The sequence below is a fragment of the Protopterus annectens genome, chromosome 8.part0, assembly GCF_019279795.1.
Source record: "Protopterus annectens isolate FY-2018-M chromosome 8.part0, PAN1.0, whole genome shotgun sequence".
NCBI classification, from domain to species: Eukaryota; Metazoa; Chordata; order Ceratodontiformes; family Protopteridae; genus Protopterus; species Protopterus annectens.
The window spans coordinates 1,680,005,909-1,680,032,454 of record NC_056741.1 but is presented as its reverse complement, the minus strand read 5'-3'; the positions used below and the strand labels follow the sequence as shown (position 1 = coordinate 1,680,032,454).

Sequence of the window (26,546 nt, the reverse complement as noted above, 5' to 3'; positions counted from 1 at the left end):
CCTCAGAAAGATTTTTCTTGGTACCCATGACCATGGAATCTACCAAGAGACCCTTGCTCCAGAATGTCCTGTCCTTAGGACAGATTAACATTTTATCAGGTTTATGTGGAACTGATTGAATCACATCCGAATTCTTCCAAGCATGCCTCAAAACCATATCTACAAGTTCCCCAGTGGGAGGGACCACCCAGGAAATACATGGGCCAGTTCCAAAAGCCTAAAGAAAAACCTATTCCTCCTGAGACAGTTGGTATTTAATCCCTCCTTCTGTCTTAATAGTTTTAGTACCTTACCAAAGGCGATGTCCTGTTGGGGGATCTAGGCAAATCCTCCCCCTCATCGAAATCCGTATCCTTGGAGAGGGAATCTGGGGGGAGTCTAAGTGAATTCTTTTGCAAGCATGCTTCCAGAGTTATTCTCCAAAGGGAAATTCTGGGGAAGACTCCAAAGTGGAAAGGAAGTCCACAACATGAACTGTTTCAAGGCCTCAAGAGGCTGGCTGCCATGAAGTGGCAGAAAAAAAAAGATGTAGAAAACACCAAAAAAACAGTGGAGGAATGATGGCTCTGAGGAGGAGAGAGATGCCTAATCTCTAGACTTGGAGAGAACTCTCTTGAAGGCCTCAGAAACTGAAGCCAAAACTGGCCCCAAAGCAGGCCATGTAGGCTCTGACAAACCCAACAAAGGCATGCTTTGAGAGCCAATCCAACTCAGCTCTGAGACCAGCACTGTTGACAAGATGTTGAGAGCCAACACTCTGAGCAGAAGGGATGGATGCAAAAATATCTGAGTTGATTCTGACCCTCCAGCTCCAGGAACATCAAAATCTGAGGAGCTCAGAGTAATTTGAGTTAAAGAAATTATAAGAGTCAAAGAAACTCAAGACTTTCAGATCTGATGCAAGCAATCTTTCGGGCACACTCAGATCCACAATCTCAAGATCTGAAGGGTAGATTGGAGAAAGAGTGACAATAATTGGAGTGGGGGTACCTCTCAGCCCCTAACAGTGGTCAGTGGAGTTAGGACTCCCAGCTAGATCTTGGTTCTCAGGAATTTCCTAATCACCTTGTCCACATCTGCTTGAGACAGGCTCCTGGTTGACCTCAATGACCTGAGAGAACAGGCCATAGAAGGTGGCCTGGAAATTCATTGAAAAGATCTCCCCCTTAGTAAGGGAGAATGTAGCCTCAGTCTAACCAGTTCTGGAGACAGAACCTGGGTCCAGAAAACTGAGGGTTAGGAAATTTTATCCTAATCAGTCTGGAGGTCATAGTCGGCTCCAAAGTATTTTACACTTTCTGAGCTGGACATGGCAGCCATTTTCTATGTTCCTTTTTAGCTGTGCTTCTCAGAACTTTTCTCCTGAGACACCTCTTTATCTTTGTCTTTATCCTTCTTACTTACTTTTCTCAGAAGACTTTTTACTGGAGGGAGAGGAAGAATATTGTGAGGGCTTATTTTCTCCCTTGCAAGCAGGGAGAAGCGACATCAATGTGAGCTTTGATTTCCTGTAAAATAATGCTCTGGCTCCAACTCATACTACTGGCTATCCACTACTTTTGTCTGGTCTATTCTGTTCTCCCCCTCTCCCACAAGACCTATTAGAGATTAACGTAGCTTTCTTAAGCTACATGAGCCATTTTTAGAATCCCCTTGGTGTAGCTGCTTGTCTTGTCAGGTGAAGTGCCCATATCTAAAGTTCTGTCTGCAATACAGTAAAAACATGGTTGCTGGGGTCCTGAACTTCTACCAAGAAATCCAAGAGAGTGAATGTATGTACATATCTTACTGAAAAGATAAAGTATATTCCTAAATGTCTGTTTGTACAAACTGTTGTTTATCTGTTATCCTGCCCTGGTCAGCTCTGGAACTGCTGCCTGTATATCACCACCCCATTCTACGTCCTTCTTTTCATAGCCATCTCTGCAAGAAAGCTTCCCCTACCACCTTGTACTCTAATAGCTTAACTCCTTTCTTTCTCCTTTAGTGGCACTTAGCACACTGTTCTTTTTTTCCTTTTCCTGTTCGAATCTGAAATTTTTAAAGAAATCGCTACAATTTTAAATGAAAGTGGCATTGCAACTATGAAAGCCATGGTTAACAATAACAATGTTATCATTAATCAATTGAAAACGGAAATTGATGTACTGAATTCTGAGACACAGAATGATTTATTATTCTCAGTTAATGAGTTTAAGAGAGATTATTTGTTAGTCTTGCAAGATACTGATAAAGTGATGAAAAAGAATCACGTTAGAAAGATGTCTAAGTTGGAAAGGGACAATAGGGAATATGTGAATGGTACTGCATATGTGCTTGGAACCCAGGGTAAGGGTAATCCCCTTTTTTAAATAGCCACAGGAATTTTAGGGGTGATGAATACCCCACTCAATTTATGGATGGTTGTGGTGGGGAGAGACAGGGGGAAGTTCACAATGTCCCTTTAGGGGAAGGGGGCGTTTGGAGATCTGAGACAATCAGGAACCAACAATTCCGCCCCTCTTATGCACAAGCAACCAGGGGAACCCCATCACAGCACAGAGGGAATCAGTGTTTTCAACCAATGTACCCACGTTAGTAACTTTCACTTTTAGTAATGGAGATGGGTCTTTTATTCACCCAAATTCGCCCCTTATGGAGGCTGATTTTAATCTTGATACCAATTTTGATATAGAACAAACATTTCAGAACGATACGTGGTTAGGTAGATCTGACAATGTCACCCTAAGAGAAATAGTGACTGAAGATAGCTTCCATATTTACAATTATAGTAATTTAATGGTGGACAAGAATTATTTTAAGCCTTTTTAAAAAGGGTTTTACATTTGTACCAGCTGACAAAGGGGATTTGGCTAGGTTAATGTTGGACATTAAGATGCTCAGTAGGAAACTCAATTTGGAGGTTTTACTAGGTGATGGTCAGTATACTACGACCAATAGGAATTTAATACATAGGAAGAGCACCTATAACCCACCATTGCACCAAGAAATTCAAAATTTTGAAACTTTGGTTACACACGAAGTGAGACAATATTTTAGCACTAGGATGTTCAGTCATTACAATCTCACTAGGGTGAGAAAACAGTACCTGATTTGTTATCCTGTAACAAGGATATGAGAGTTATGAAACCTGATAAGGGGGGTGGGGTGGTCCTGATGGAAAACTGGTTATATGGTGCTAAAATGATGGAACTTTTGAATGTGGAGCGGAGGTACGCTACAGTGTCAAAAAATTAATTAAACATTGCATATAGAAGACTGGATTTAATTTTAGAGGACAACCTTAGTCAAGGGTTAATAGATTTACAACTGTTTAACTTTTATAAGGTTGAGAAACCATACGTTCCAGGTATCTTCGGGATACCAAAGATTCACAAGGACCCACAGAACCCCCCGCTTAGACCCATTGTTACTTCCCAGGGGTCTAAAACTCAGCCATTAGCTATTTTTATTGACACCAAACTTACACCTTTTTATAAATTATATCCCCATATACTCACTGATTCATGGGATTTCCTGGAAAAGATGGGGAATTTGTATTTTGACTCAGAACTAGCATTTTTAACTATAGACGTTCGAGATCTGTTTTCAGTTATTCCCCATAGTAAAAGGTTGGACTGGTTTGTGAATAAGTTATTGGATTTTGATTTTTTTATCCAGTTCTGACTTTAGATTAATTTTAGAGAATATAGAACTTGTTCTTAAAAATAATTTTTTTATATTTCCAAGGTGAATACTACCACCAATTAGATGGTGTTGCCATGGGATCATCCTGTGCCCCAATTTTTGCGAACATAGTGATGTTATTTTGGGAAGAAAACTTTGTGTTCAATTCTCAATACAGGGGAAACATTCATAAATATTTTCATTTTTTGGATGATATTTTTACTGTTTGGAAGGGACCCTTGAATTGATTACTTCCTTTATGGAATTTTTAAGTGGAACCACTGATTTTTTGGAATTCACTTATACATTACAGACGAATGCAGTGCATTATTTGGATGCTACTATAAAAAAGAATATGCTACAATGGAAATTCATATCCAGAATTTATAGGAAGGAATGTTTTTCCAGTGTGTATCTTCACTATGATAGCTTTCATCCACAATTCCAAAAAAAAGAATATTATCAAAGGACAGATGATTAGGGTGGCCAGGATGACCTCAGAAAGGGAGGACTTGGCTGAGGAATTGGAATTTGTGTGTACTTTATTCTTGGATAGGGGCTATCCGGCAGTGGCGGCTGGTGACTTCAAATCAAAGGGGGGCTGCAGGAGACAGCTGAATGGGTGGGGTCAATGGGAAGGGGTGCAGCCAACTAGAAAGGGGAGGAGCTATGCTCAAAACCACAAAAACTAACTAAATACACTGCTGTGGGTGCCAAACCGTCATTATGAGAGTCCAATCAAGACAAAATGAAGTATAGAAGAATAAACATATTTCAATGCATTGGCTGCATGACAGCTTACTTAATATCTAGATGGAAACAAAAAGGTTGTGAGGCATGAAAAAATAAATTACTTTTTAAAATAAATTAATGGAATGCCAGTCAAAATCAAGTATATGAAAAACAAGCAGCACTCAACTCAAACCACTTCTTGCACTGCAGTTCTAATTATAATTTATATTCAGCTTTATTAAAGTACCAAGTAACATGCTGAAAGTAGAAATCTCTGATGCCCCCACTTGTAAAAATGTTCCTTATCCAAAAAAAGACCTGCTGCTTGACAACTATCTACTTGTTTCATGGGGAAAACATGATCAAAGTAAAAAATGAAAAGCAAACAAGAAATAAGCTCAAGATACATTGCTTAAAAGAATTACTGTACAGGTTATGGGCCACACGACTGGCATTCTGTTTAGTTTACGGGTAAAGCCTGCAGAGATGACTGGAAGTCTCCAAGTGTAATGAGCTTCTTAAAATAATGTAATCCTGTCCTTTATTACAAATACTGTCATATGCATTTCAATACCCAAGGCTTATACATTATCTAGTTAAGTATTCTCTACATGGCAACAACAGAAAGGCTTTCAATGTTGGCAATTTTTTAACAGTATGCTTATTAAAGCTTACTTGCATCTTACAATCTCAGCCAAGCTTACCTGATTTTCATTAAAGTATTGCTATTTAAACACAGAGCAAAAGGCACTTTGAGTAATAAGCATAAATCAACAGTACAAAAAATATGACAGAAACCAGACCATTCTGCAAAAATCAAGGACAGATGAAAAGCCACTCTAGTACTTGTGTCTACCTTGGATGGGGGGATACCCTGCACATTTACACTGCATAACTACTCCTTGCCTTGCTTCGACACATCCAGAGTCACTACATGGGGGAGTGGGGTGCAACAAGTATGTCACAATTTGAAATGTCGCTGGCTGACTGTGATGACCCTGACACATTTGTCATACCTCTCAACCTCAGAGCAAGAAATCTGGACAAAGCCATACAAAGAAGTGGGACAAAGGCCCAAAAACAAGGACAATTTTTAAAATATTGCTCTTATAAACTTAGAAAGATAATAGAATAGGTCTTGCATTAGTATGAATTTTCTGAATGGTATGAAATCTGAAACTCAAATGTCTGTCGTTATTTTCTAACTTGAGTCTTTAATGATTTGTCACTAATTTTCCAAAAAAAAACACAATTTTATGAAAAATGGACCAAAAATGTGATGTAAAAATATAAACTAGCCACACAATATAGCTGGGAACCTGTCAAAGAAGGGACACTTTAATATTAGTACTGCTAACTTGAGCCACTGACAAAATAAAAGAATCTACATGCATTTCTGAAATAAAAGTAATCTATAACTATGATTACAGTTATTTCTTAATTGTAAACCCTCCATGTTTTCTTCCAAAATTGCTATTTTGCGGAGGGATTATTAGGGGAAGAGCAACATTTTGAGCCAAAATCAGGGACAGTTGAGAGGTTTGGCTATGCCTAATTCTATAAAGCAATTTTTTTGCATGTACCTCTCAACCTGTTAATGCAATAAATCTGGACAAGGCCAAATATATTGGGGGAACATATAAACAGTACTAAAAATTGCTCTTGTATAAACTGAGACAGTTGATAGAACAACAAGTCTTACTTTAGCATGCATTGGTTATGAAGTCTGAAACTCAGTGTGTCATTATTTAGTGACTTAATTCCTAAATGATTTGCCAGAAAACCACAAATTTTATGAGGAACAAACCAAAAATAAGAAGCAAAAATCTATTCATTCTTTGAAAATCTGAACAGTTGGGAGGTATAGTTCAGCTGGGGCTGTCTAAGTTTGCCGCCCTTCCCCCTCACAAAATCATGGTCGAATGGAGCCTCCTCCTGCAGCCATTCCAATGATCCATTACTTGGCTATTTCACTCCATTTACCATAAACACTAACGTGCATACTGATTTACTTCTATGATGATTTGGACTTCATTTGAAAGTTTTATTTTGCATTTTACAGCACAAACACTAAGACATCTGCTAAACAAACTTAGCATTAAAACTTCTCTGCCCTTGAAACTCACATTCATTGAAACAGCATTGAAATCCACATTCAAAGAAAACACATTTTACCAGTGGCAGATAAAGATTAATTCTGGGCTGTTTTCATAGGCCCCTTGCATATGAAACATACACGTGCTCTTTGATACACCTTCCTATTGTTTTGAACATTTTTCCAGTAAACAATGAAACAAAATGCATGCACCAATAATGACAAAACTGCCCAATTCAGAACATTTCCATCATAAAAGTCTACTCAAACTTCTGCAGTCCACCATTACCAGTAAATATGCACAATTCTATACAGTCCACCATTATCAGTAAATATGCACAATCTCTGAAGAAGTAAAAAAAGTCATCTAAATAATTCCACATTAAATAAATCTGTAACTAATGAAGAGGTTGCTGCTAGCAAAAACCTTTATATTTCATGGTTTCATCGAAAAATAAAGTGTCTGATGCCCCTGAGGAATAAATTGCCTATATTACATTAAAAATGATAAGCTAGTAATATTGCAATAGGAAATGGATGGCAAACAGATAACAGGCTCATAGTTAGTATCTTAACTTTTTCAGTACAGCAGCATTCACCCCTTGTGGGAGTAGAACCAACAACCTTCTGCATCAAAAGCAAGTACACAACCTGTTGTGCTATTAACATTGCAAGCTGACTTTCCATAAGCAGAACTAAACTTCTCTTCCCCTGCAGCTCTCAGCTCCTTGTAAAATCTACTCAATACTCAACTGCATCTCAACTTCGCAGCACAAGAAATCTGGAAAAGCCAAATTTATTGGGGGCTCAAAAGGCCAAAAAACAGGGACACATTAAACATTGCTTGTATAATCTTGGAAAGTTGTAGAAAATGCTGTGTTACCACCATACATTTTACTGCCAAGGTCCCTGTGCAAAAGAGTCAGAGCAACATACCACTATGCCAAATCACCTGCTTTGTGAAAGAAAAATGCTGTGTTACCACCATACATTTTACTGCCAAGGTCCCTGTGCAAAACAGTCAGAGCAACATACCACTACGCCATATCAGCTGCTTTGTGAAAGAGAGGAAGACTGAAACTTAAATGGCTATCATTTAATGAATTCAGTTCTCACCATAGCTGTCAGCCTCTTAGCACAAAACACCTCGACAAACCCAGTAATGAGGGAATACAGCCCTCAGACATATTCAGTGAATTCAGTTCTTGCCATAGTTGTCAACCTTAGCACAAAAAACCTGGACAAAGCCAATAATGGGGTAATACAGTCCCAAAAATAAGGACAAATTTCAAATATTCATCTTATAAACTTAGAAAATTGCTAGAATAAAAGGTCGTTACTATGTATTTTCTGAAGAATATGAAGTCTGAAATTCAAATGCTTGTCAATTTTATTTAACATTTGTTAATCAGGACAATCTGACTTGGAACAAAAAAACAATTTTCAGCAGAGGCCCAGGAAGAAATAATGCAGACATGTCTTTATAAAATGGGAGGACACAAAACCAAACCCACACAAAAACAGGGAGAAGATGCAGACCCCACACATAAGGCTCTCCTGCCAAGAATCAAACCCGAGAACCTGCAGCCGCAAAGCAACAATACTACCACTGCACCATCAAATATCAAGCATTGCAACATTTAGAAACCACAGATATTATGAGGAACAGATCAGATCAAATATGAGGCAAAAATCTGCAATTTTTTTACAAATGGTGGTGGGTAGGGAATTCAGGTCCTTAACAACTGCATACAAGGTACAGGGTTCAAGCCTGAGTATCTCTACCCAACACCATTTGTTCTCTAGCCACCAGTATATAGTAACTGGGGCATTTTACACACACACACACACACACACACCCACACACACCAGCGACCGAACAAACACCTACCTGAAGCCCACGCAGTCCTCCTCATTGGCTCTAACTGTGGCTGAAGCAGTCCGGAGCTCCTCTATTCTGTGCGGTTGTCACCACACAGATTTCTGGTATCTCACAGCAATGATTGCTGGGTACCTCTTAATCCATATCCGGACTGCCGATAAAGGCAGTCTGAGTTCAAATTAATTTTTTGTTTTGCAGATTTTTTTTTCTGTTTTTCTAGGTGGGAAGGCTGCAGTCTGGCAATCCGATAGGACGAGCTGCCCCTGCTATCCGGATACTCTATTAACCCCTTTGAAGGAATTGGTTATTAAAGAATGGGGCAATGGATATAAACCCCTATTCAGGGCTGATGATTACAATACCTCAACTAGATCGAATGACATCTATCATTCCTCGGTTACAGACATTAAAACACCATATTTTGTAGTTACTTAGGAACAAAATACAAACTGGTTAAAAAGAACTATTAAGGGGATATGGGATATGTTTGGGAAAATGCCCAACAGACTGGAAGTATTTAATCACAGGTTGCAGTTTAGTTATAGGAGGAATCAAAATTTGAAACAAATATTGGAAGGGAACAAAGAAATTACTAATGCATCTAGGTTGGGAACCTATAAATGTGGTAGGTGCCCTCAATATATCTTTATGGCTGAAGGTGACACCCTTATGGTTGGAGGATAAATGACACTTCAGCTGTTATACTAAAGGGGTGATTTATATTGGTTACTGCATGGTATGTTGGGTATTTTATATTGGGAAGACAGAACGCAATCTCAGACAGTGTATCTACGAACATATGTACGATGTGGACGGGTAAGGATGCAAATGCCCTAGTGAGACACATCAAAAAATGCCCTCACACTGATTTTAAGTTTTTGGTCATTGAGAATGTACAGAAGAATGAAAGAGGTGAAGATTGGGAGAGTAGACTTGAATTCAGGGAACTTATTTGGCAGTTGCGGCTGGATGCCTGTAATTTCCCTGGGTTAAATGATCACATCTCACTAATACCTGCCTTAAAACCAGAGGCTGAAAAATTGAAGTGAGTTTTTTGTGGGTACATGAAGTTTTTTTATGAAGTAATTTTATGAAGTATTTTTTATGATGTATTTCTTATGAGGTATTTATTGAAAGTTATTTTTATAAAAAGTTTTTATTTATACAAAAAGTAATACTGTTGTGATTTAATATCTTTTGGTATTTTAGATGTGTATTTCGTGTACATTTTAAAATGTGTATTTTAAATGTTTAATATCAAATGTTATTGCTTTAAGACACTAATTGACTATCCAATGGAGGATATTTTCTTATTATATAATTGCTTGGAAGCCGTTAGTATGAGATTCTGATGAAGTTTCCACAGAGAAAAGAAAGTGCTAAATCTTTTTTTGTGTTTGTTTTGGGAAAGTACCATTAAATATTATTGAACCTATGGGACTGGAGTGCTTGTGTTTGTACTTTTGGAGGGATACCCTTTATTGGAGCCTTGAGCTGAAGTGTGTTAGGTTCAAGTTTTTATTTCACTTCAGTTATCCATTACGTTGTTTCTTTTTTTCCTTTTCTTATCCACTGTAAACTCTGTAGACCGCTAACTTCTTGTTACTAGTTTTTTTTCAAAGTGCGTCGAGTGTTTTCACACTTCTCTTATTTAAAACCTCCCTTGCTGCTTACCTGATTGTTTTTCTTTTCTGTTTAGCCCTCTAATCGACCTGGTCCTACCTGCTCTGCTCGGGCTCAGTCCGCTCCCCTACCCTACCCCCATTACCACCTATCCCACATTCATTACATTAATACCATCCATACCACACCTCTTCCTTTCCTCTAACCAATCCATTAACTCCTGCTCCCTTCTGTTACCTCCCCCATCTCACACCCCCCTTCTGTTACACTACCTATCTTGTTCTCTTATCTTTTAGTTAACCCCATGTTCTTCTCAATACTCCATACAGGTGCAGAATACCTTTCACCTCTGCACTTCCCACTCATTTTTTCATCCTCTACTCATTTCTCAACATGTGGCCTCTCTTTCTGCCACCTTTCTTTTGTTCACCAAATAAAAAATAAATATACCACCAATGATAGAATGGCACCAATAATTTATTAATGTAAGACAAACACGATGAACACTTTCGTCTCAACCAAGAGACTTCTTCAGATCTAAAGTAATTTAATTCTTGCTCACAATTTATAGCCACACAATTTAGCTGTTAACCAATTAAAAGATCTTCATTTTGGTGTTTCCTGGGACAATTAAAAGAGTAGAACAATTGATAAATTAAAGAAACACTCTTAATAACTTAAAATAGTGTAAAATGAACAATTCATACAATAAGCACTCTGTATTAATAGCAGCTTTTTCTTTGAGAACAAGTTTCACAGACACATATTAATTTAAACCAGGGGCAAAATGGTATTTAATCTTAGCTGCCATATAAGTTCTCTTTTTAAAAGCATGAGCTTCCAACCACCACCTCTAACATTCTTTTTAACCACTTCTAGAATACCAAAATTGTACCCAGCGTAGTTTGAACAGTTCAAGGAGTGCTTATATAAAGCATTAGTCTCTTTTTTGTCCTGATGTCATAAAGATCTTTGTAAATCCTGTTCTTGAATGCCCTCTCAGTTTTTCCTATATAAAACGTGGGGCACCCACTACACTTGGCCAGGTAAACCAGTTTTTTGGTTGCACAATTCCTCTTCCTAAAATAAATTTTACTCCACAACCCATTTTGTAAAGTCAAACTAGCAGAGTTGATTATGAAAGCACATTGATTGCACTTTCCAAAAGGCATAGTCCATTTATTAATATCCTCTGTGTTGGGGGGACTCGCCTCCAACAACTGTTTGAAGTTTCTCCCTGTTTTATATGTGATAGTGGGCTTAGCCCCCACTATATCATATATCTCCTTACTCACTTTAAAAATACTCCAATTTGATTGTAAGATATGACAGAAAGGTTTTGAGAAATGGTTATATTCCATTATAAAACCTTTATCATATCTTTTATTAAACTCATTGTTTTTAACCTTGTCCAACCCCTCACCCAACATTGAAATATATTTAGTCCCACAACCACGGAACACTTCCTCAATAATGTCAACAACTAATGTGCCCAGGTAGCCCCTCTAAATAAACCTGTCTTTTAGTTGGTCCATTTCTGCCCTAAGATATTCCTTTACTGATGTCATCCTGGCAATGTGTATGGACTGTCCATTAACCAAGTTCCTTTTCTGAAAATGAGTATAATAGAGATAACTATTATACCAAGTTTCTTTTCTATATATGTTAGACTTAAATCCAGTTTCAGTGTGGGCAATAGTAACATCCAAATAATTAATGTTGTCTTTTCCCCAGTTGTAGGTAAACTTGAAATATTCAGAACAGTTGTTCAAATAAATCATGAACTGACCAATGCCCTCAGCCTCGCTATCCCGTAAAATAAAAATGTCATCCAAAAACCTTACATAAAAATGTGGGTATTTGGAAAAACGGCTATTGAAGACATGTTCCAACTCTCACCCCAGCATAACTAAACTGGCATATACTGGGGCACAGGCAGCACCCATTGCTACCCCAGCCACCTGTTGATAGAACTTGCCCTAAAATGAATAAAATTATTTTCCAATACCAATTCCATTATTTCCACAAGAAGGGAGACTGAGTTGTGGGTCAGAGGTGGAAGTTTCTTTAAGGATTCAAAAAAGTATTTAACCCCTTCTTTCTTTGGAATTACTGAAAAAAGGTCTTTGACATCTATTGTCAAAAAGATTAAATTCCTTTTCCAAACAGTGGGGCTTTAACTTCCCTAAAATGTCCAACAAATCCTTTATTAAATGGTTGGTGTTAAAAAACACTTCTTTGGTCCAATGGTCTAAGTACACAGCCAGGGGATGAGTTTTAGAGCCCTTAGCCAACACTATTAGTCTAAAGGGGGGATTGTCCACAGATTTACTGAGTTACTGAGTAACTGGGTTACTGAGACTAGGCATTATAGTCTAGTCCCGAAATGATGTGGACATCCTACAGAAGGGCCTGACTGAGACAGATGCCTGGTGCCATAGCCATGGCTTCAAGCTCAATGCCAAAAAGTGCATTGTTATCCCCTTTGGTAAAAACTCTGTACCCGTGAACTACCACATAGGCGGCAGTCTTCTTAACACTGAATGTGTGATAAGAGACCTTGGGACCCAGGTGGACAGTAGTCTCTCCTTTGATAAACACATTGCCACAGTAGTCAGGAAATCTTCTACATGGCACACCTCATCACAAAAGGGTTCTCATTCAGGAAAAAGGAGTCATTGTTCCCCTCTACTTGATACTCATTAGACCCATTATTGAGTACAATGCCCCTTTTGGAATGTACCTCACAAGACATCTGCAGCAGCTGGAAAGGCCACAGGATTACTGCCCTCAAACAGATGTCCTACACTGATCGTCTCAAAAAAACTCCAGCTTTACTCTGTAGCATATCGCCTACTCCAAGGAGATCTCTGCCTAACATATAAAGCTATGTCAAACACAGAGCTGTTAGATATGCTACACCTAAAGAAATCCCAATCCCTCCGAGCTACACACTCTAGGGTCCTAAACCTTGTCACCACAATAAACAGGACTTGCTGGAGGGATAGATTCCTGTCCCAGAGACTTCCCATACTCTGGAACAAGCTACCCAACTATGTTAAGCAAAGTTCCTCATTAACACTCTTCAAGAAAAATCTTGATGAGTGGATGGGAAATAGGAAATACACCCCAGGGATCACATCTGTGGCTCTGCTCAACAGGGGCACAGGAAATTAACTTTCTTCGGTTGGCATAAGCCAGGGAACTTTGTTGGCTAGGCTTACTTATGCCCTTGGGCTGATAGCCTAGTAACTACCTATGAACTTATTTGTGGACTTAAGGAATCCCAAATAAATTAGGAAAAGAAGAGTTCTTTTGTACCAAAAATTGTTGAGTTTCCCCATCTATACTGTTATCGAACAAATACTCTTCCAAATAGGAATCTATTCTATGATATGCAATAAAAATGACATTCTTAGACACAGGGGAATAGGTCACTTCATCCACTAATAAAGATGTCATGGCGTTGTTATATGCTTTTGTATCGAAGAACACTACCCTTCCCCCTTTGTCGGGTTTCATCACCCTCATTTCTTTATTATTTTTCAATGAACGTAAAACTGTTTTTTCATCTTTAGTTAAATTGGACATAAAACTGTTGTCTTTAGAGTATACGCTGTAAATGTCTTCTGTAACAAAAACAAAACCTGTAAAGTTGGGTGAAGGGGTGGATTGAATACACTACTTCTCCTAATTCTATTATATCCCCTTAATGTTTCACCTCTCCCTTCATTTTCCTTAAAAACAAACTAAGGTTAATGTTTCTTAAGTACACGTTCACTACAACCTGTGAGAGATGCACTTATATAGCCAAACTGGAAGCAAAGCTCTCTTCACCCAAGACTGGACAGTCAATAGAAGAAGGTAACCACTTGCACCACACCACACTCATCACATAGTCCCACAAAACCTACACCACCAAAACACACACAAAGAAACACAAAACACACACCTACATTCACGGAGGCTCTCAATGAAAACCTGCCCAAGCATCAGAGACCTCCAAAGCAGAAACGCAAGCAAACTCCACCCCCCCAACACAACCCAAATGACACATAGCCCACAAACTCAGTGTGTCACTCAACCACAGCCCATAAGGCATAACAACGTACCCAACACTCTAGTCACAGGTGACTCTATAGTCAGGCACACTGATGTTCCACTCACCAGGCTAAACAAGGAGAAAGTTACTGTCAGCTGCCTGTCAGGTGCGAGGACCCACCACATAATGCATGCACTCAGGTCACTCCACAACAAGTACAAATATGACAATGTCATTATCCATGTTGGTGTGAATGATCTGAGACATACCTCCCTGGACTAAAAGAAAAGAGACATGGAGGAGCTCTCCGATCTTGTAGCTCAGGCAGGTATGACCCTAGCCCTGAGTAGCATCCTGCCATCACCCAGAATGATACCACAGTACAAGGACAAAATGAGTCACTTCAAAACTTGGCTAAGCTTCTGGTGTCATTCTAACGGGATCCAGTATTTGTATCCCTGGGATGACATGATCGACAGACCATGATGCTTTGCCAGAGATGGCTTGCACTGGTCACCCTTGGGATTCTGGATACTGGCTAAGGATCTCGCCACCCCTATAGTACCTTTTTTAGGCAAGGTTCAAATGACAAATTCACCACCATAACAGGTACAAGCAAGCAAAATCTGAGGGTAATGCTACTCATTGTTAGACGTCTAAACCTCAAAATGCACTCACTCGAGGCACTCCTTAAAATGGAGAACATCGACATCTGTGCAGTGACAGAGACCTGATTCAAAGCTCCAGAGAGCACCCCTGCATTACCAGGCTATAATTCATACCACACCTTTCGGCCACCTAACCCAGAATGAAGCACTAAAGGTGGAGGCATGTCCATATTCATTAAGGATATTCACACCTCCAGGCTAGTTCCACAGCAAAATGCATCCGAGATTATCCAAGTGCAACTAACTCTGGGCAAGACCGCAATCCAAATTGTAGCTTGCTACAGACCACTCACCATGCCCCAGGATTCCCACTCCTCATTTGATGATACACTGGAAAGTATTAGGGTACAACCCAACACCCTAATAATGGGCAATTTCAACTACCCCACCATTAACTGGGAAAACTACTCATGTACCAATTCTTTTTCTCAATGTTTTCTGGAATTCATAAATTCCAACGCCTTGGATCAACTTATTCACACCCCCACCAGGGGCTGCAATATCCTAAACCTGGTCATTACCAACATGGGCAACCGGTGTTCCACACCAGAGGTCAATTCCTCGTTGGTCAGATCCGACCACAAGCTAATCACCCTTGACATCCACATCCCGCCCCCACCCCCAATTAGGGAAACCACTGTAAAAAAATTCTCCAAAGCCAACTTCACACTTCTTAAGACAGAAGTGGAAAACTTCATGACACCCATGCAGACGGATAAGACAGGTACAACTGCTGAATCCTACACAAATGCACTTTATAAACACTTACATGAGTGCATGGATCATGCTATCCCTAATAGAACCAAGATGCTATCCTCCAAAAAAAGGAAGCCAATCTGGTGGTCCTCTGCCATAAACAAACTCTACAACAGAAGAAAGAAACTGTTGCAAAAAAAGAGTAAAATCCCATGACTGGAGGAATTCCCTGGTCGACCTCAGTAAGAAGCTTAGATCCCTCATAAAATCTTGCAAAGTTAGTTACGAAAACAAAATTGCCACTGACTCTAAAGACAACCACAAAGCATTCTATAACTATGCTAAGAATCTCAATGGCAACACTCAGATCTGCTCTGAGTTACAGCACAATGGCACTAAATATACAGAACCAACTGATATTGCCAACATCCTGGCAGATAGGTTCAGTGCTAACTTTACCCCCCTCTCACCCCCTAGAGGGCCCATCTCTATACTGGAAGAATGCAAAGTTCCTGTAATAATGGTTGCACAGGTAAAAAACACACCCTCCAAAGCCAAGAACACAACATCCATGGGACCTGACAATATCCCAGGCTGCGTTCTACACGAACTACAGAATGAACTGGCACCCTACCTAAGTACCATGTTCAATCATAGCCTCACTTCAGGCGTTGTGCCAACTGAATGGCGCACCGTGAGGGTTATCCCACTCCACAAAGGGGGAGCCACGACAGACCCCAGGAACTACCTCCCCATTAGCCAGACGAGCCTGGTCTGCAAGTCCATGTGCATCTGCAAGTATCATCATGGAACTCATAAACAAAGACATTGGTAATCTCCAAACTCTGGACCCTACCCAGTTCGGATTTGTAAAAGGCAGATCATGTCTCCTAAACTTGATGGACTTCTTTGAAGCAGTCACCAAAGCCATAGATGAGGATAAGGTGGTTCACACAGCTTATCTAGATCTCGCCAAGGCTTTCGACACCATCCCCCACTCTGGAATTATAGATAAGCACACTAAACTAGGTATAAATCCCTATGTCACAAGACGGGTTGCCAACTGGCTCACAGACAGAACCCACACTGTGAAAGTAGCAGACTCCAAATTCGACTTCAGACCAGTGACAAGTGGAGTACCACTGGGTTCAGTCCTTGGTCCTCTCCTGTTTGGTATCTACTTCTCTGAAGTACAGGCTAACACAGAAGGTCTTTGGCTAACAAAGTTTGCAGATGACTGCAAACTAGGCGCCATAACTGAAACTCCTAACTATGTGGACATACTACAAAAGGGCCTTACTGAGACAGATGCCTGGTGTCAAAGCCATGGCCTGAAGCTCAATGCCAAAAAGTGTATTGTCATCCCCTTTGGTAAAAACTCTGTACCCATGAACTACCACACAGCTGGTAGTCTACTTAACACCGAAAGTGTGATAAGAGACCTTGGGACACAGGTGGACAGTAGTCTCTCCTTTGATAATCACATCGCCACAGTGGTCAGGAAATCCTTCTACATGGCTCACCTCATCACAAAAGGTTTCTCATCCAGAAAAAAAGAAGTCATTGTTCCCCTCTACTCATCACTCATTAGACCCATTATAGAGTACAACGCCGCTTTTGGAATGTACCTCACAAGACATCTGCAGCAGCTGGAAAGGCCACAGAAATACCTCACAAAGAGGATTACTGGCCTCAAACAAATGCCCTACACTGATAAACTTAAAAAACTCCAGCTTTACTCTGTTGCATATTGCCTACGCAGAGGCAATCTCTGCCTAACATACAAAGCTAAGTCAAACCCAGAGCTGTTGGATATGCTCCACTTAAAGAAATCCCAATCCCTCCGAGCTACACGCTCTAGGGACCTAAACCTTGTCACCAAAATAAACAGAACATGCTGGAGGGATAGATTCCTGTCCCAGAGACTTCCCATACTCTGGAACAGACTACCTATCTATGTCAAACAGAGCTCCTCATTAGCACTCTTCAAAAAAAATCTTGATGACTGGATGGGAAATAGGAAATTCACCCCAGGGATCACTTCTGTGGCTCTGCTCGACAGGGGCACAGGAAAATAATTTTCTTGGGTGGCGAAAGCCAGGGTACATTTTTGGCTAGGCTTATATAGGCCCTAGGGCCAACAGCCTAGTACCTACCTATGAACCTATGAATTTAAAATCCAAAAGTGCTTCTGTTACATCACCCTGTGAAGTAGGAATGTATTTAAATCCCTTCAGAAATAATGTAAAGTGCTCTGTAATCAAGGGTTTACCATTGGTGGTATACTTATTTTTTTATTTGGTAATGAAGAATTTTCATTTAAGTGTGGTGTTTTGATGTACCTTTCTTTTCTTCCTTTCACTAACAGCCTCTTACCATACACCACTCTGCTATCAATCACCTACACCTACTCTCCCTTTTTCTTTCTGCACCCATACTACCTCTCATCTATATCTTAACTCTCCATCTCTCTTTCTCATCTCACCCTCTGACCTCTTCAGGATTAGTTTGTTTGTTTCTTTCGGCTTTTCCCGGTTAGGGGTCACCACAGCGGAACTCCGGTCCACTAATGATTGGCAGTAGATTTTGACGTGCTGGCTTGCCGGGCCTAACGCACATTCACGCATGTCGCCACACAGAAGACGCTCTAACTGAGAATCGAACGGGCAACGTCTAACTGTGAGGCATCAACGCTACCGCAGCACCACCACCACAGTCCTCTTCAGTATTTTTCCAAATTCATCTCTCTCCAGTACTCTAAAACAAAGATATCCTACTACTCTGAACCTATCTTTTCAATTTCTTTGACGCACTTCTCTTGGGTGAGGAGATCTCCCCTGTCCAAGAACACCTGCCTATACCTTTCACAAAATCTCAACTCAAACCTCTTCTCCTCACCTACCCCTTCATACCAACACTCCCTCACCCAAATCACTAAAAATGTTCTCTGTTAATATTCAAATTATGGTTAATAAAATAACAGAACTTCATTCTTGGATTTCTAACACTACTCCCCACATCCTTACCCTATCTGAAACCTGGCTTAAACCTCACATCCTTAATACAGAAACTCCTGCCTACAACATCTTTTGCAAAACACAAAAATGCCAAGCAGGAACTGGAGGAAGAACCACTCCACAGTAAATAAATGCACCTATTCAAACCACATTCAATAAAACCAATAATGGAGTTTATTGAAGAGAATAAAACAAATGATAAGCACTTTCGCCCTGACCACTTCAGAAATTCATCAGATAATAAATATAATCACACAATCACTTTATATAGCACAGAAAAACTGGGTAAAAAAATCATTAAACAATTAATACATTACCTAAACTGACACACACCCTTAAAGGAAAAGACATGTAAAAGACTGTATTATATATCTAATATATAAAATTGGTATAAGATGAAATAAAGAGATGATAAAAAACTCCCGTAGTATAAAAACACAGATAAAATGGTGTTTAAAAATACATAAATAATGAATAAATAATTATTTAAAACAGTGTTATCTTTCTAGGGCTTTTAATTTTAAAAGAGAGCTGATAGAAATGTGTTCATTTAAGCCTGGCCAACTAGATGCATTAAGACGCAGTTGTCAGTAAAGCTCCCTCTTTTCTAGTAAAAGAGACCAGGCTCCACCTCGAGGTTCTGTTTTAATAAAAGAGACCAGGCTCCACCTCGAGGTTCTGTTTTAATAAAAGAGACCAGTCTCCACCTCGAGGTTGTGTTTTAATAAAAGAGACCAGGCTCCACCTCGAGGTTCTGTTTTAATAAAAGAGACCAGGCTCCACCTCGAGGTTCTGTTTTAATAAAAGAGACCAGGCTCCACATCGAGGTTCTGTTTTAATAAAAGAGACCAGGCTCCACCTCGAGGCACTGTTTTAATATGAGAGACCAGGCTCCACCTCGAGGTTCTGTTTTAATAAAAGAGACCAGGCTCCACCTCGAGGTTCTGTTTTAATAAAAGAGACCAGGCTCCACCTCGAGGCTCTGTTTTAAAAAAAGAGACCAGGCTCCACCTCGAGGTTCTGTTTTAATAAAAGAGACCAGGCTCCACCTCGAGGTTCTGTTTTAATAAAAGAGACCAGGCTCCACCTCGAGGTTCTGTTTTAATAAAAGAGACCAGGCTCCACCTCGAGGTTCTGTTTTAATAAAAGAGACCAGGCTCCACCTCCAGGTTCTGTTTTAATAAAAGAGACCAGGCTCCACCTCGAGGCACTGTTTTAAAAAAAGAGACCAGGCTCCACCTCGAGGTTATGTTTTAATAAAAGAGACCAGGCTCCATTTCGAGGTTATGTTTTAATAAAAGAAACCAGGCTCCACCTCGAGGAACGGTTTTAATAAAAGAGACCAGGCTCCACCTCGAGGTTCTGTTTTAATAAAAGAGACGAGGCTCCACCTCGAGGTTCTGTTTTAATAAAAGAGACGAGGCTCCACCTCGAGGTTCTGTTTTAATAAAAGAGACGAGGCTCCACCTCGAGGTTCTGTTTTAATAAAAGAGACCAGGCTCCACCTCGAGGTTCTGATTAATAAAAGAGACCAGGCTCCACCTCGAGGTTCTGTTTTAATAAAAGAGACCAGGCTCCACCTCGAGGTTCTGTTTTAATAAAAGAGACCAGGCTCCACCTCGAGGTTCTGTTTTAATAAAAGAGACCAGGCTCCACCTCGAGGTTCTGTTTTAATAAAAGAGACCAGACTCCACCTCGAGATTCTGTTTTAATAAAAGAGACCAGGCTCCACCTCGAGGTTCTGTTTTAATAAAAGAGACCAGGCTCCACCTCGAGGCTCTGTTTTAATAAAAGAGACCAGGCTCCACCTCGAAGTTCTGTTTTAATAAAAGAGACCAGGCTCCACCTCGAGGTTCTGTTTTAATAAAAGAGACCAGGCTCCACCTCGAGGTTCTGTTTTAATAAAAGAGACCAGGCTCCACCTCGAAGTTCTGTTTTAATAAAAAAGACCAGGCTCCACCTCGAGGTTCTGTTTTAATAAAAGAGTCCAGGCTCCACCTCGAGGCACTGTTTTAATAAAAGAGACCAGGCTCCACCTCGAGGTTCTGTTTTAATAAAAGAGATCAGGCTCCACCTCCAGGTTCTGTTTTAATAAAAGAGACCAGGCTCCACCTCGAGGTTCTGTTTTAATAAAAGATACCAGGCTCCACCTCCAGGTTCTGTTTTAATAAAAGAGACCAAGCTCCACCTCAAGGTTCTGTTTTAATAAAAGAGACCAGGCTCCACCTCCAGGTTCTGTTTTAATAAAAGAGACCAGGCTCCACCTTGAGACACTGTTTTAATAAAAGAGACCAGGCTCCACCTCGAGGTTCTGTTTTAATAAAAGAGATCAGGCTCCACCTCGAGGTTCTGTTTTAATAAAAGAAAGCAGGCTCCACCTAGAGTTTCTGTTTTAATAAAAGAGACCAGGCTCCACCTCGAGGTTCTGTTTTAATAAAAGAGACCAGGCTCCACCTCAAGGTTCTGTTTTAATAAAAGAGACCAGGCTCCACCTCGAGGTTCTGTTTTAATAAAATAGATCAGGCTCCACCTCAAGGATCTGTTTTAATAAAAGTGACCAGGCTCCACCTTGAGGTTCTGTTTTAATAAACGAGACCAGGCTCCACCTCGAGGTTCTGTTTTAATAAAAGAGACCAGGCTCCACCTCGAGGTTCTGTTTTAATAAAAGAGACCAGGCTCCACCTCGAGGTTCTGTTTTAATAAAAGAGACCAGGCTCCACCTCGAGGTTCTGTTTTAATAAAAGAGACCAGGCTCCACCTCGAGGTTCTGTTTTAATAAAAGAGACCAGGCTCCACCTCGAGGTTCTGTTTTAATAAAAGAGACCAGGCTCCACCTCGAGGTTCTGTTTTAATAAAACAGACCAGGCTCCACCTTGAGGTTCTGTTTTAACAAAAAAGGCCAGGCTCCACCTCGAGGTTCTTTTTTAATAAAAGAGGCCAGGCTCCACCTCGAGGTTCTGTTTTAACAAAAGAGACCAGGCTCCACCTCGAGGTTCTGTTTTAATAAAAGAGACCAGGCTCCACCTCGAGGTTCTGTTTTAATAAAAGAGACCAGGCTCCACCTCGAGGTTCGTTTTAATAAAAGAAACCAGGCTCCACCTCGACGTTCTGTTTTAATAAAAGAGACCAGGCTCCACCTCAAGGTTCTGTTTTAATAAATGAGACCAGGCTCCACCTCGAGGTTCTGTTTTAATAAAAGAGATCAGGCTCCACCTTGAGGTTCTGTTTTAATAAAAGAGACCAGGCTCCACCTCAAGGTTCTGTTTTAATAAATGACACCAGGCTCCACCTCAAGGTTTTGTTTTAATAAAAGAGACCAGGCTCCACCTCCAGGTTCTGTTTTAATAAAAGAGACCAGGCTCCACCTCCAGGTTCTGTTTTAATAAAAGAGACCAGGCTCCACCTCGAGGTTCTGTTTTAATAAAAGAGACCAGGCTCCACCTCGAGGTTCTGTTTTAATAAAAGAGACCAGGCTCCACCTCGAGGTTCTGTTTTAATAAAAGAGACCAGGCTCCACCTCGAGGTTCTGTTTTAATAAAAGAGACCAGGCTCCACCTCGAGGTTCTGTTTTAATAAAAGAGACCAGGCTCCACCTCGAGGTTCTGTTTTAATAAAAGAGACCAGGCTCCACCTCGAGGTTCTGTTTTAATAAAAGAGACCAGGCTCCACCTCGAGGTTCTGTTTTAATAAAAGAGACCAGGCTCCACCTCGAGGTTCTGTTTTAATAAAAGAGACCAGGCTCCACCTCGAGGTTCTGTTTTAATAAAAGAGACCAGGCTCCACCTCGAGGTTCTGTTTTAATAAAAGAGACCAGGCTCCACCTCGAGGTTCTGTTTTAATAAAAGAGACCAGGCTCCACCTCGAGGTTCTGTTTTAATAAAAGAGACCAGGCTCCACCTCGAGGTTCTGTTTTAATAAAAGAGACCAGGCTCCACCTCGAGGTTCTGTTTTAATAAAAGAGACCAGGCTCCACCTCGAGGTTCTGTTTTAATAAAAGAGACCAGGCTCCACCTCGAGGTTCTGTTTTAATAAAAGAGACCAGGCTCCACCTCGAGGTTCTGTTTTAATAAAAGAGACCAGGCTCCACCTCGAGGTTCTGTTTTAATAAAAGAGACCAGGCTCCACCTCGAGGTTCTGTTTTAATAAAAGAGACCAGGCTCCACCTCGAGGTTCTGTTTTAATAAAAGAGACCAGGCTCCACCTCGAGGTTCTGTTTTAATAAAAGAGACCAGGCTCCACCTCGAGGTTCTGTTTTAATAAAAGAGACCAGGCTCCACCTCGAGGTTCTGTTTTAATAAAAGAGACCAGGCTCCACCTCGAGGTTCTGTTTTAATAAAAGAGACCAGGCTCCACCTCGAGGTTCTGTTTTAATAAAAGAGACCAGGCTCCACCTCGAGGTTCTGTTTTAATAAAAGAGACCAGGCTCCACCTCGAGGTTCTGTTTTAATAAAAGAGACCAGGCTCCACCTCGAGGTTCTGTTTTAATAAAAGAGACCAGGCTCCACCTCGAGGTTCTGTTTTAATAAAAGAGACCAGGCTCCACCTCGAGGTTCTGTTTTAATAAAAGAGACCAGGCTCCACCTCGAGGTTCTGTTTTAATAAAAGAGACCAGGCTCCACCTCGAGGTTCTGTTTTAATAAAAGAGACCAGGCTCCACCTCGAGGTTCTGTTTTAATAAAAGAGACCAGGCTCCACCTCAAGGTTCTGTTTTAATAAAAGAGACCAGGCTCCACCTCGAGGTTCTGTTTTAATAAAAGAGACCAGGCTCCACCTCGAGGTTCTGTTTTAATAAAAGAGACCAGGCTCCACCTCGAGGTTCTGTTTTAATAAAAGAGACCAGGCTCCACCTCGAGGTTCTGTTTTAATAAAAGAGACCAGGCTCCACCTCGAGGTTCTGTTTTAATAAAAGAGACCAGGCTCCACCTCGAGGTTCTGTTTTAATAAAAGAGACCAGGCTCCACCTCGAGGTTCTGTTTTAATAAAATAGACCAGGCTCCACCTCGAGGTTCTGTTTTAATAAAAGAGACCAGGCTCCACCTCGAGGTTCTGTTTTAATAAAATAGACCAGGCTCCACCTCGAGGTTCTGTTTTAATAAAAGAGACCAGGCTCCACCTCAAGGTTCTGTTTTAATAAAAGAGACCAGGCTCCACCTCAAGGTTCTGTTTTAATAAATGAGACCAGGCTCCACCTCGAGGTTCTGTTTTAATAAAAGAGATCAGGCTCCACCTCGAGGTTCTGTTTTAATAAAATAGACCAGGCTCCACCTCAAGGTTCTGTTTTAATAAATGAGACCAGGCTCCACCTCGAGGTTCTGTTTTAATAAAAGAGACCACGCTCCACCTCCAGGTTCTGTTTTAATAAAAGAGACCAGGCTCCACCTCCAGGTTCTGTTTTAATAAAAGAGACCAGGCTCCACCTCCAGGTTCTGTTTTAATAAAAGAGACCAGGCTCCAGCTCGAGGTTCTGTCTTAATAAAAGAGACCAGGCTCCACCTCGAGGTTCTGTTTTAATAAAAGAGGCCAGGCTCCACCTCGAGGTTCTGTTTTAATAAAAGAGACCAGGCTCCACCTCAAGGTTCTGTTTTAATAAATGAGACCAGGCTCCACCTCGAGGTTCTGTTTTAATAAAAGAGATCAGGCTCCACCTCGAGGTTCTGTTTTAATAAAAGAGACCAAGCTCCACCTCGAGGTTCTGTTTTAATAAAATAGACCAGGCTCCACCTCGAGGTTCTGTTTTAATAAAAGAGACCAGGCTCCACCTCGAGGTTCTGTTTTAATAAAATAGACCAGGCTCCACCTCGAGGTTCTGTTTTAATAAAAGAGACCAGGCTCCACCTCAAGGTTCTGTTTTAATAAAAGAGACCAGGCTCCACCTCGAGGTTCTGTTTTAATAAAAGAGACCAGGCTCCACCTCGAGGTTCTGTTTTAATATAAGAGACCAGGCTCCACCTCGAGGTTCTGTTTTAATAAAAGAGACCAGGCTCCAGCTCGAGGTTCTGTTTTCATAAAAGAGACCAGGCTCCACCTCGAGGTTCTGTTTTAATAAAAGAGACCAGGCTCCACTTCGAGGTTCTGTTTTAATAAAGGAGACCAGGCTCCACCTCCAGGTTCTGTTTTAATAAAAGAGACCAGGCTCCACCTCAAGGTTCTGTTTTAATAAAAGAGACCAGGCTCCACCTCGAGGTTCTGTTTTAATAAAAGAGACCAGGCTCCACCTCGAGGTTCTGTTTTAATAAAAGAGACCAGGCTCCACCTCAAGGTTCTGTTTTAATAAAAGAGACCAGGCTCCACCTCGAGGTTCTGTTTTAATAAAAGAGACCAGGCTCCACCTCGAGGTTCTGTTTTAATAAAAGAGACCAGGCTCCACCTCGAGGTTCTGTTTTAATAAAAGGGACCAGGCTCCACCTCGAGGTTCTGTTTTAATAAAAGAGGCCAGGCTCCACCTCGAGGTTCTGTTTTAATATAAGAGACCAGGCTCCACCTTGAGGTTCTGTTTTAATAAAAGAGACCAGGCTCCACCTCGAGGTTCTGTTTTAATATTATCAATGACAGTAAAATGAAAAGAATGACCAGTATTTTCCATTATGTGCTTGCTAAGTGCATTCGTATTTTTTTTTTGATTTTTATGTCATACAAATGCTCATAGATATGTTTTTTAATTTATGGTCCATTTTTCCAATATAAAAACAGCTACAACAATTACATAAAGCGCAATAAATAATCCTTTCAGATCCACAGTTGTATTTTTGATGAAGTTTTACTTCAATGTTGTTTATCAGAGAAGTGCTACCTCCCTTAATATGTTTACAATAGTTACACATGGCACACTTTTTCATGTGCCCAACATTATTCATTCCCTTTGGTTTCATCTCAAATATGTTCTTTAAGTTTCTGCCCTTCTTAAATAGTATGGCAGGATGTGAATCAATAAAATGGTCTAATGGCTTTTTCATGATTTAGTATGAACCAATTCTTTTCTAACATTTTTCTTACTGTATAACTGTCATTAGTGTATATGGTAATGAAAGACATCTTATTTTTTGTCCCTTTTTCTTTCTTGGTTCTCCACATTTAAGCATTGAGTGGAGTTGTTAATACTGGTGATGCTGGTGTCAATATCGGATAGTAAAGGACTAAAATGACCTCATCCCTTTTATCTACTACTTCAAACATAATATCAGTAATAAATTTGTATGGGTAGCCTCTCCTTGAAAAGATGCATTTCAAGTTGTCACATTCAGTGAGAAAATCATCCATAACTGAAACCATTCAGGCTGCCCTAACAAATTGCCCCTTTACAATGGCTTTTTTCTGTTTCAGTGGATGTGTACTTGAGTAATGGAGTAAGGAGGTGGAGTAGGTTTCTTTTCTATATATTTTTCAAACAAACTTGGTGTTTGTATAATCGTTAGTGATAAGAATGTCTAGAAAGGGCAAATGGTCCATACTATAATTATGTTTGAATTTCAAAAATGTAGTAGTAGAAGTCATATAAGAAATTAATTAATTGATGTGTTTTGGGGGCCCATCCCACAAAATAAAAATGTCATTCAGGAACCGGGTGTAACGTTTTGCATAACTGAACATTGGACTGTTGAACAAAAACTTCTTTTCCCATTGGGTGACAACAATATTTGCGTACAGGCCCCCACAAAATGAACACATTGCCACCCCCTCCTGTTGCAGATATATTTCACGGTTAAAGTAGATAAAGTTGTTTTTCAAAACAAGTTCAAGTAAGTGTGTATTTACTTGGATATTGTTCTGTTCAACTCCTTTTTCATATAAGTATTCTGAAAAACTATTCCAAGCCTGTGTTATGGGGAATAACAGAATATAAATCTTTGATGTCAATAGTCAAAAGGACATACCCAAATTTAAAGGGAGTGTTGTTAATGAGATTTAAAAAACTCCATGAGTCCTTACATATATGGGTTTCAGAGAATACCAGTTCTTTAAGTCTAATGTCTAGGAGTTCTGCGAGTGGGTGGGTAATGGAACCTTTTGCATCCATAATGGGTCTCATGGGTGGCTGGTCGAGGTTTTTATGTAGCTTAGGTAACCCGAACATCACTGGCATCCAGGGATATGGCACTGTGAGATAATTTAATTCTTCAATGGTGAT

General features: G+C 40.3%; 1 protein-coding gene across 10 annotated transcripts in view; it reads right to left on the bottom strand.

Moving 5' to 3' along the window:
• The window catches only part of PKNOX2 (PBX/knotted 1 homeobox 2), a 3,468,198-nt gene that overhangs the window by 1,598,472 nt on the left and 1,843,180 nt on the right, over positions 1-26,546 (bottom strand). The window lies entirely within an intron of this gene.